At 41.1% G+C, this 12,274-nt stretch overlaps 1 long non-coding RNA gene across 1 annotated transcript; it reads left to right on the top strand.

Annotated features, from left to right (window-relative positions):
- Positions 1–681: 681 nt before the first annotated feature.
- On the top strand, positions 682–11,140 carry LOC122357062. The gene is made up of 3 exons (XR_006252420.1): positions 682–808; positions 5,773–5,994; positions 10,034–11,140. It is a non-coding gene; the product is annotated as an uncharacterized LOC122357062 (long non-coding RNA).
- Positions 11,141–12,274: the final 1,134 nt, after the last annotated feature.

The following is a 12,274-nucleotide window of genomic DNA, read 5'->3' on the forward strand; positions in this document are numbered from 1 at the left end:
CTCTGACATGATTGATGGATGTAATCATGGTGCCCTAATGCACAATTCAGGCATCTATGTTTTACAGCACCAGGGTAACAGACCAGAAGGTACATAGGGATTGAAACAGCACTGGAGGAAAAAAAAAGAGAGAGAGAGAGAAGCGAGGGGAACTGCTGCCATCAACAAAGCAGAGCTGGGCATACATGACGCTTTAAATGGTGAATCTAGGAGTGTGGATTCCTTCATTATAGTTAATGAATCCAAGCAAACGATATTTGATGTGTTAAATGTCTGCTAGACAATTAGACATCACAATGGGCCTCATTAGAGCTCACTGGAAGATGGCATTACAAAAGCACTCAGGTACGGCTCTCAACTGGAGGTCAAATAAACGGTCAATGAAAGGGCATTGTTTAACAGGTCATTAATGACCTGGGAAAGAGGAAAAAAGTGGTCACTGTTTACCAGTTTTAGGTAACCAACGGTAGCAACGCTACAAACTTAAGGCTTTCGTTATATTGTTAATATAAGCCATCTGCTTTTAAGTAGCCTGGTGTAGCTAATCCAGCTAACAAGTTACTTTAACAAATTAGGTCACCTTTACAGCGCGATAAAATATTATTTAGACTCAGAAGTAACGATTTGAGAATGATCGCTAATAAGGGCTTGCAAAATAGTGTGCGACAGTTCATTCGCGAGGTGAATCGTCTGCATCGGTTTTTCAAAACGAAAGAACAGAATATTCATAGTTATATCGTTCGCATGTCAGCAAAGAAGCAGTTCTACAGCGCTTGCAGCTTGTGAACGAACACGACCTGGTTTTGAGGTAGGCCTATATCCAAAACGGTATCAAGAGTATAAATATAGGCTACAGGTTGAAGTCGGGTAACTGGGACGCGTTTTTTTCTTACATCCAATGCATTAACAAACACATAAACTTCATTTTTCATTTATTATTATCATTGTTTATTCCAATGTTTACATCAATCAATAGGCAAATAACGTCACCATACATTGTAGCCTCGTTGCTCCCAAGGTTAGTAAAAGAAACTAGGTCAACTTATCTGAATCGGCACCATTTCCTAACGACAGTCGTTCTACGCCATGTTGCGATGGACGAGGAGAACTGTTTCAACGCGTTTACTTCCACTGTCCTCTATTTCTCCCAAAGACCGATTCATTGGAATTTAGGATTCATTCTAATAACCATGCGATTCATTCTAGTGAATTAGTTCATCCAAAATATCAAAATCATTCTATTGAATCGATTCGTTCTGAATGGTTTTCTCTTACATGCAGCGTTTGAATTCATTGATTCGAACGTTGGATTCATTTTATGTAAACGCACAATTGAAAAAATATTTTTTTAGCAAATTAATGAACTGGGTTATCCACCCATTATGCGTTGTTTTATTTTGATCAGGGGCTGCTATCCCTATTATTTACATGAACTACTTAATTCAGAACTAAGTAAAATGTATTTATAAATTATAGCACCTTTCCCAGACAAAGAGTAATAAAGTGCTTTACAATAATATCAGTAAAACAAATCAAATTTAGAATACAAAACCGTGTATTGTTTTAATGCCTGCAAAAGTGGAGATTAGATTATTATTATTATTATTATTATTATTATTATTATTATTATTATTATTATAAATATTACATATAAAAAAAAAAAGTTTGGCAGGCTACAATTTCAAATTAGCTTTTCCATCATTGCGGTTTACCGAGTTTGCTAAGATTTTTTTTTTGTTGTTACTAATGGATTATGAGAGAAGGTTCAGGAAACACTTAAGCTTTGTAATGACAGGATTTGGGGGATAGGCTGAGATAGATGTTGTACAAACACACTCAGTGCAGGAAACACTTTCATTAGATAGGGGTGAAGAAGTAGGGAAGGAGACGTGCACCTTGACCTTTTCGCGGATTATTTGGCCCCTTGTGCACTGCAGGGGAAAATACATGGCAACACACTGGGGTCCTGCATTAATTTGGCCTCCCGTAGCAGGTGACACTCGTAGATGTGTTTAAAAACATACCAGTAGAACAAAACAAAGCAATCGTTGGTGCATCTCAAAGCTTTCCATCAATCCACATTTGTTTTGCGGGGAAAAGCTTGCACTATGCCTCCCCCATGCGCGAGTGTCACAGGTCTGAAAGATACTCAATGACAAGTCTGAGCTTGTCACTCAAGCAGCGCTGTGGCACAATGTCATGTGTTTGTTTGGGTAATGCTTGAGAGGCGTATCTAACGCCACCCTCTAAAATGCGCTCAGGTGTTGAGGACTGTACACATTAAGACCATGAGCCTTCCTCATCCTCAACCCAAAGACCCTGACACAGAGGACAAAGTGTGTGCCTCATTTCCTGCTCCTAATCAATGTTTACACCCATTGGCGTGGCGACAAGCGCATAGGGGTGCATATAAATCACCAGCTGACGGCGCTGTGCAAAGCATCAAGAGATCTGGCGCTTCTCTTTTCCTCTCTCTCGCCCCTTTTTACTGCTTATCTGTTTCAGTGGTGACTCTCTCTCTCTCTCTCTCTAATGGGTGCAGTGGAATTACAGCTAATTACGGATGTAAATGGACCCGAAGAGTGACAAAGAGCCTGCTTGTAATTCCACTCTAAATTGTCTCTTACCTCAGCAGAAAATTTATCACAGGAGACAATGTCAACTTTTACAGGGAAGGGCTATTTGCATTTGCGCATTCATTAGCGGGGCATGATCACAGGGCTGGCAGTAATGGCAGGAGAAATGCTGCCCACCCTCTCCCCACCAAGGCACCTGATAGGGGATAATCTGATAAGTTCCCCCTCAACAGACTCAAAGGGAGCAGGAGGATATTATGGGATGGGCGGAGAGGGATCTGACACAAATGCCTGATGTTCTGACAGCCTCTGAAAGCCAAAGTGAAGCACTGTGTAATCACATTCCATTTTACATGGCAAAAGACCAGTGAGCACAGCGCCACACAGACAGACACGGAGCGCAGTCAAACCCGGATCCGAGAGCCACGTGGAAAAAAGACGCTCCCTACCGCGTTGACTGGTGCGACAGGGAACCTTGTTGTGATTTATGTTGCTTTAGATATGACTGCTACTTACGCAGTAGCAAGACATCGATCTGACAAAGCAAAGCAAACAATAAAGAGGGAAGGAAGATGATGTGCTTAGTGAAGTGAAGAAATGGAAAGTGTACCTATAAGAGCTAATTATCTGCACACATAATTCTTCAGGTTAAGACAGGGGGCTTGAATACAGGCCAGCAGGCTTGGCTTCTGGGAGATGACTGTGTCAAAGGGCAGGAATGAAAGAGGGAGGAACCAACCAGACAAAAATGCATTACGGCAGAAAGATACATTTATACCACCCCACAGACTGTCATCTAAATCACAGTCATCTGAAAACATATACATGGCTCTCAGATTTTCTTGTGATCTCATGAGGCCTGTTGTTTTCAAAAGAGACTTACGCTGTGTCCAGGTTCTACGTTTTATCAGTTCACGTACTCCCTAGGAAGCAAACCTGTGACCTTGGCAATGTTAGCGCTATGCTAATCGTTTGGTAGTGCACTACAGTTACAAAGTTTAGTTATAGGGGGTTACAATAAGTTAACCTTAATCCCAAATAAACAATATGTAATAAATTAAAAGAGGCTTTGAAATAAGAGAGCCGGTAGCAATAAAACCTGCCACAGGAACTCACAACTTTTATAGCGCTCTATAACAATCATTGAATGGGTTCACAACCCACAGTATGAATACAGATAACACATTACAACCCAACCTCCAAAGGCATTGCAAAAAAAAACCCACACATTATTTGCCATGATTATATCATATCTTTTGGATTCATTCCTCGCTGTAACCGTTGGAAGTTTTAATTAGATGTACACTCTGGGCGGTTAGCATTGTGTCGTTAATAACAGCATATAAAAGCAATAGAAGACAACCGCTGACACTTTTAATAGTTGGAGAAACAAGATGCAGTATGCCAGTGGTGCCAGGAACAGCTATATACTTCATCAGCGCAAGATTACATCAAAAGCTTAGCCATTAGCACTGAGTTACACAGCACAGCACAGAGGAGTTACAAGGTCATTGGATGATTACTGGATTCTGTCAGGATGTTCCATAACAGGTGCTTCACATAATGACATCAACTTAGAACCATGAAAGAGTCACTTACATGCAGTTCAGTATAACTCGGAAAGCATCATTTTTAAATAAATAAGTGGTCGAGGGGGAAGATGTTAGCTTGCCTTTACATAGAATCTTTGCTATTTGTTCATTCACTTCTTTTGTTTTCTTGCACTTGTATAAATTCATGATTTACATAAATCATACATTCTGAGAACTCTGTATGCCCACATTAACAAGGACTTGCATTCTGGGAAAAGATCCAGTTGAACATTGGCAGGAAGTTTACATGTCCTGGCACTACAGAAGAGTGCTAAACAGTTCTCAACTCACAATTGCACCACAATTTTTTTATACAAATTATTTTAAAATGATTATAAAATCAAATTTGCAAATGGCAAAGCTGAATTTATAGACACTATTACTCCAGTCTTCAATGTTACATTATACTTTAAAAATCATTCTAATATGCTAATTTGTTGCCTTTTCATTAACAAAGCTATAAAAATTTTTTTAAAAAAACTGTTGAGCTGCTTTTTTATTTTTTGTAAACCATGATAGTTGTTTCAGAATTCTTTAATGAATAAAAGATTCATAAGGGCAGCATTTATTTGAAACAGAACACACACTTTTATGTATGATAGAGAGACATAATTTATGCTGTAGGCTTTCAGAATTTAGGATTTGTCAGTGTACCTCAGATAAATAAATAAAGAATGAATATTAGACAAAAATCACCCTGATTAACAAAGAAAAAAACACATTTTTGTGTTTTGCAGTACTGCATCGGGGAGGTTGCATTGGAGCTGATCTGCTCTAGTTAGTCATTAGACAGAAGCAGAGCATTCCACTTCCTCAGCCTTTTGGCAGACATGCAACTGTGCACTTGCTGGCGTTCCTTCTCTGCCACATCTGAAGCTTGGGCTCACACAGCTGTACAAACAGCGCACAGCTCCGAGCGGCCATCTTGACTAAAGCGTTTATGGGACGCCAGCAGTCGTAATTACGCTTTGATTTGTAGATGCTCGTTCTGCGCCGTTATCTACCCGTGTCAAGAGTCACTGATAGAGGGGAAGTAGTTTGCCCGGCCCACTCCGTCGGAATTCAAAGTGCTCACTAATTTCAAAGGGCGATTCATCTCCCTCCTCTTTGCATTAATTCATGGATGCCGCTCATCGCTGTGCCATGGGCCATGCTACAAGAGAGTTGTCCGGGCTGGGCGGCTCTCTGAGCAGATGCGGTAATCTCAGGTCTCCTCTGCCTTTGGGTGACCCCGGTCGACCCGGCAAGTGTCTAGGGCCGCTCTCCCCTCACACTTTCATCAGAATCCTATTTCCTCCCCTGTAAGGCGACCCGAGCTGAAACTCTACCTCTCATACTACTGATTTTCAGTGCTCGTGATGGATGAGTCCCACACCGACTCCCTCAGCCTGTCTATCAGGCTCCCGCGATTAAAACGTACAAATGGCCATTGCCCACCCCCCCCCTTTCCCAGTAACCTCCACTGCCCCTTCATCCCTGCATCACACTCTCTCTCCTCTCCCGCTCTAAAACCCCAAACACCGCTATTCATCTTGCTGAAAAAAACATCATTTATTTTGTACTTCCCTGATAATTTACTTTTTTCTTTCTTTTCCTTTCTACAGGAATTCTCCATTTCCCTATAAAATGAAAATTCATCTAGAATTACATCTTATGTCATCATTATGTTTATTAAGCGTGGATGATGTATATGAACAGCGCTGGCTTGCCGCTGAGTGCTTAATGATGCATAAGATTAAGCCGAGGCTCTCAGCTGTGCTGTGACTCCCCTCTGGTTCCCATGCTGCAGTAGCATGCTGGGAGAACAAGCTCCAAACGGCCATCAGGTGAATGGAAATAGCACTTTGTGTGTGTGTGTGTGTGTGTGTGTGTGTGTGTGTGTGTGTGTGTGTGTGTGTGTGTGCGTGTGCCCATCTATCCTGCTTTTTTTTTTTTTTTTTTTTTGCATGTGAGCGCATGACAGAAAGAATAAAAGAACAAAAGAGGAAATCGATCGCATTTGGAAATCTCCAACTCGCACCTCAGAGTTTGTCCAGTTGCATTACAAAAAAACAACATTGTCTCGGTTCCACTTTGTCTCTTTATCCCTCTATCTATAAACCACCCACATAAGAGAGAAGCTCTTTTCTGTCTCCCCATATCTGGCTCTCACTCTGTCTTTTTTCGCTCTCTTCATCTTTCTTCTCTCCGTAGCCAGACTAGCTCGCTCCGGCATTCTCTGACAAAAACATTATCCTTCTGCTGCTAAACAATCCAATAAAGCTCTCTACGGGGAAGAACTTAACCTCTTGTCTCGTCTGCTGATGCTTTTCCAACCACGTGATGCCTGCTACAGTAAATTCAAATCATTAGTCTTCTCACCCCCATCAAAAAAAGGGAAAAAACTTCTATTAGTAATGGAGACCTCGTAAGAGACCTTCCTCTGAGAGGACTGCCTTCCCAATTCCCAGTGGAAAAATCCAGCGCAAAAAACTAATTCTACTTTTAATAATCTGTCATGAGGACCAGAGGCAGTCATAAATTATGTGGGGAGCATGTGCGAGAGCGAGCCACAAGAGGGAAATCGGAGGAGGGAGGAGAAAAAAAAAAAAATCAAAGCCCAAGTTTGACAAAGTTTGCTGAAGATAAATAATAACTTACAAACAGGATTAGTTGTAAAGTCACAGGCGAGCGCACAGCCGAGCGCTTCCCATCAGCCCATGCAGAATGAAGAATTTACAGCTACACCTGTCATTAGCTCCCCCCCAACTCATTCCTCTTTCCAATGCAGCCCCCCTTTTTCATATTCATTATCCCTCTGCGTTCGTTCCCTCACGTGCTGTCTTTTATCATTAACCCTTTGTGAGAAACCCACGATAAAGGTCCCAAGGACGTGTTGGGAGAGTCGTGTGGGAGAGCACACTGAGAAAACTGCCAGGGTAAATAAAGACGAGATCCTCTACGGCGTTAATCGCTAGCTGAATGAGTTTGCGGGGGTCTTAACGACCGCCTTCAGCCACCCGGGCGCTTGGGCCGATTCATCAATGGGATATCAATGGGAATCATCCACCGGGGATACTTCCACGACGGCGGTGTGCGCATGTTGCCGTGTGTTGGGAATAGGCGGGCTAGCGGCTGCAGGCTGTGCTCTTTGTCCCTGTGTCAATATCTCAGCAAACTATCGACATGCATCATAATCCCGCCTCTCGATCAAGCGCAGACTAAAGAACAATCTCCATTAGATGACGGCGCCGGGGTTGGGTGATAAATGCCCCCTGACGGTGGGGAAGGAACTGCGTAAAATAAAGAGGCATGTTCCTACATGTCTTGTCAAAATTGTATTGATTTAATCATCTACAGAGCCACACATTCTTGGCTACTGTAGCGTGCAGTAACCTGGGCGCAGTTTGCAGTCGCCGGGCACAAGGCGCTTTCCCTCATTGGCTTCGCAGGTGATGAAATACACGGCGAACGGATCTCTAATTTTTTTCCCGCCGATGTTGGCCCAACAAAAACACTGGCAATCCCATTTCATTTCTATTTAGAGGCTGAGGAAGTCTATATATAACACTCAAGCCTAAGCACCTCGCTGGTGACACATCCAGCGGACGGGGGGGTGGATAAATAGCTCTAGTCCTTCATCACAGAGACAAAGCCAGTGTATTCCCCTGGCCGGAGAGCGCCGGCCAGAGGTCTGCCCCGCTTATTTAACAGCAGGTGTTTGGAAAAACGCTCACCTTGGGAAACCGCTAGATGCTCTTCTCCCTCAGCTCCCAAGTAAACAATCAATCTGAGGGGTCTGGAAGTCGCGTCCCTCCGTGGGACAGAGTCATTGAAGCAGGAACTTCTTAGTCAGTCGAATTATCAGGCTGTGATCATCCCCCTACAAGACTCAGACTGCCAGAACTTGCTCTGTTTGGGAATACGAACAAAACATACGTTCCTGATCAGTACTAAACCACTGTGTCTTAACTGTGTTTTAAATATCCTCAGTGCATAAGACTTCTTAAATTACAACAACAAAAACAATAATGAAGCTGTTGTAATAAAACGAGATCCTAATGGTTTCGTGCTCACAGAAGATGAGACTATATACATTCAGAAAGCTAATCTTGTTCGTAACGTCGGCTTAAAATCCTCCATAAAGTTTTTATGAAACACTTCACTACTCATAATATAAAAGACGGGTAAAATGACCTAGATGGAAATGAGATTACTGATTCCTACTGAAACACATGGCTCAGAAAGTCAAGTCCTCAATTTTCATCCTTTCTTCAATTCCAGCAAAGGAGCTCAATCATATTGAGACAGTAATACAAGCCAAGGACAGCTCACTCATTCTCAATCCTGTCCTGGTTAGAGGAACGCTTGCAGAGCACTAAAATACTGTGTGTTCAATTCAAATGGGAGAAGGCAGAGGCCAGCTAGATTCACCATGATGTCTGTGGTCTGATAGATCACCTTCCTCAGTAAGGACAAAGAGAATGAAGATGACTGTGCTGCCAGCCACAATACAGATGAGACCAACACCTCTGAGTAAGTGGAACACTAGCTGTCTGACTGTCCATTTGTTAAACCTCCGACAACAAAGACAGAGCGACTAGAGCATTGCTTACATGGTGACACAATCATCAGTGACAAAAAAAAACTGTGCTTAGATTTGGTAACCAATTTATGGGTGGAAATATTTTAGACACGGCAGAGTTTTATTTATATATTTTTGTGTCTTTCATAACACAGGAGATTTAACTAAGTTCATTTTGGTATGGCTTTAGGTTTGTTTCTCTAAAGGAAAAAAATAAACGCAATTGTTTGTATACAGCTATACAGAATATATAGTTAAAAATGAATGTGGACAGCATAGCTCAGATTATTCTGTTTTTAAGGAATTAGATTTTCATGGTATTGCAATATAAGTATATCAGACTTACATATAAAATATTGTTACAAACTCTTCTACAAATCTAGAGATGGCATACAACACTATTTCTGCAGTCTGCTTTTATATAAAAATGGTACACACAAAATATCCATTCGATTAGATATCAATTTAATCTATATGACTGGATGTAATGACTTTGAATCATCACAGGATGATTTTAAAAATAAGGAAACAGTCCTTTCCATTTACATCAACAATATTTGTTATTGTTATTTTAACAAATAAATGCCTTTGTTAGCATGAGGGAAATTTTTTAAACAACATTAAAGCTTTTTCGTTCCTTTTTGTTTTATTTTATGAATGTATATTTTCTATAGCTATTTCATATTTGGAAACTATAGTTTATGCATTTTATAATGCTTTTCATTTAAGTCTATGCGATGTACATTTATTTATGGCCGTGACATTTAAAAGACCTTAAAAGGCTGTATAAAAACTTTCCTGTGGGTCTTTAGGCAAAACTGTAAGAATATCACCTTTAAGTTGTGCCAAGTTTCTTTATCCAGGCACAGCAAAACGAGATGTAGCAGAGTGGGGTGGGGGTGAGCTTTCACTCTGTGTGTGAACAGTAGTCATATATTACAGTGCTGCTGGATCAGCCAGGGCAGTAACTCATTCTGTTCCTGCTGCCTGTTCCGTCCTACCTTACTGCCAAGGAGTCACTTCAGAAGGTCATCCCTTTCATCAAGTATTCTATTTGCATCCAAAATTGTATGTACATGAAAAATGTGCCGGAGTGTTTGCCGAGGCCCAGAGAGGCAGATGAAATTTCTGTAGCCTGATGCACGCTAACCTTTGCAGATGGCACCGCTATTGCTGAAAAATGGATTGCTTAATAAAGCATATCATCCGACATATTTGCTGCTTGGCTGACCAAATAGAGGTTGTTTTTTGCACAAATTTCTTTGTCAAATTTGTCAATGTTCATGTCATTTTTGTTTTAGGTCATGGAATGCGGCGGAAATTCCAAGCGTGTCACGCAGGACCAATTTGTAGCCGCTTCTGGGGATGAACCGATATTTTCCACAAGGTTTATTCCATAATAAGACAAAGCTGGGTCCTGGCTCGAGTGGAATTTCTTTATGTATTTCTGATTATTGCCTGGCCAGCGGTGGGCCGGGCGGACTGTGATAAAAACCAGCCAAGCTGATTAATAGGAACATCATAAGAATATTACCGATAGCACCTCATCTTATATCTGTGTGTAATTTAGTCTGTCTTTCTGGACATGCCCATGTAATTATGAGCAGCGGCTCGAGCAAGGTGGAACGTGCTAAGGCACCGAAACAGACTTAAGGAAGCATCTTAATTTCCAACCTAGTGAAAGCCACCGCTGAACGGCATATTCGAAGCACCCCATAAAAGTGAAAAGCAAGTGATGAATGGCTTGTGCCAGCGTGTGCCGCTTTCATACTTTCCCCTGCTCTAAAGTGTACGCCACTTTGAGACATCTGATACAGAAGAAGCTCCCCAGACTCTGTTTGTGAATGTCTTTCATCAAACTTGCATATGAGAGCAGCCACGTGCTACATAGGCTCTTAGCCACACGCTTTGCCTCCTCTGATGGTCCGGCCAACCAATCCATCTTCCTGAGTGCTCCCACAGATGAGAAGTGGGCACTAGGCGCTTTCGTCGCTGAGCTACAGCAGGAGATGAATTGGAGTGCCATAGCCCACCTCCAGACTGTCCCAGTATAGCAATCTGGACCCCAGCGCTGTGCAGCGAGGGACGGTCTCATCCACTCAGAGAGGAAGCAGACTCACCCGGCCCCAGGAGGCCCGGGAAGCGCGGAGGCGGCCAGAACGCTGCCTGCTGGGGCCTTCCACCCATTCACACGGGCAGACCACGGGAGATGAAGCGGACACATGGATCTCGAGGCTACTGCAAGATGCTTTGATTGTTGTCCTGCTGACGATATCTGACTATGTCCTGAAGTGAAAGATGACAGAAGTTGCATCGACAACATTGATCTGAAAGTCAAAGCGTTTCGTCTGTCGTCCCACTGTGAACATCCAAAAAATATTTCAAAGACAGACTGCGGAGCCATTAAACCATATATTCTGTCTATTTTAAAATACTGTATGCTTAAGTTTTATGTTTATGTTTATGTTTTAGTTTTATGATCTAAGCTCTGTAGGTTTCAGAGCGAAAGCAAATTATGTAACACAATAATGTGAAAATCAATCAAAATTGAAATTGAGAGATGTACAAGGAAATGTTACTGAAAATCCTAAAATAAAATTTTTTGATACTCACATTTTAACACAGTTTATCCAAAAATAAGTTGCTTTAGTCCAGTGAATGTTCACCTTAAAATATTACCAACAAAATAAAAAAATAAAAATAAATAAATAAATAAATAATATAAAAAAAAAAAAAATATATATATATATATATATATATATATATTATATATTCTAATTATATTCTTACATTGAATTATTTTTAAATGTAACAAAAAACACTTTGTTATTTTTCAATAGTGCATCAAATATGATATAGTAATAAATACAACTTCAGGTGTCTATATAAAAAGCCCACCCTTAAGTTTATTTTTGTGAACAAACACATAAAAATGAAGTGAGGGGCTCATTTTTTCAGCCACCCAAAAATTAAGTCAAATATATAGGCCAAAATGCCATCAAATGTAGCAAAGTAATAATTCATGCTATGCTAAACATTTCTTGTAAAATGTCACTCCGAGTTTGCAATTAATTTTAGAATTAATAAGCTATATATTTAGGCTATAAGGAATCAAACTAATGAAACTCTTGATAGCCAAACAATGAATCATGGTGCTACCTGGAATGATGGGAAGGTAATTGAAGTAACACACTGCCGAGATGCTTGCACTTTGACCACGTAATGCTTCATTTATGCGAAGAGAGATAACTTGTGTAACAGATAGACACGTTAAGGAAAGGAAAACAAACAAACCCGATCAGCCAGACACATGGACACATACAGCACACACAAATGTTTAGATGAACGAGCGCACAAGCACGAGCCAAATGACATGCGTGTGTAGGCTATCGAATTTATATTACGCCCTGGCTGGGAAATTCTCAAGGGAAAAAATGCACAGCAACTAAATACCTGACCCCTGTCAAGCTTTGTAAAAGCCTATGTCCTATCCTTTGGCACCGGGCTACTGTCAGTCTTTCTCTCTTGCTGATAGCATCAGG

Source organism: Puntigrus tetrazona, chromosome 13 (assembly GCF_018831695.1).
Source record: "Puntigrus tetrazona isolate hp1 chromosome 13, ASM1883169v1, whole genome shotgun sequence".
NCBI lineage: Eukaryota > Metazoa > Chordata > Actinopteri > Cypriniformes > Cyprinidae > Puntigrus > Puntigrus tetrazona.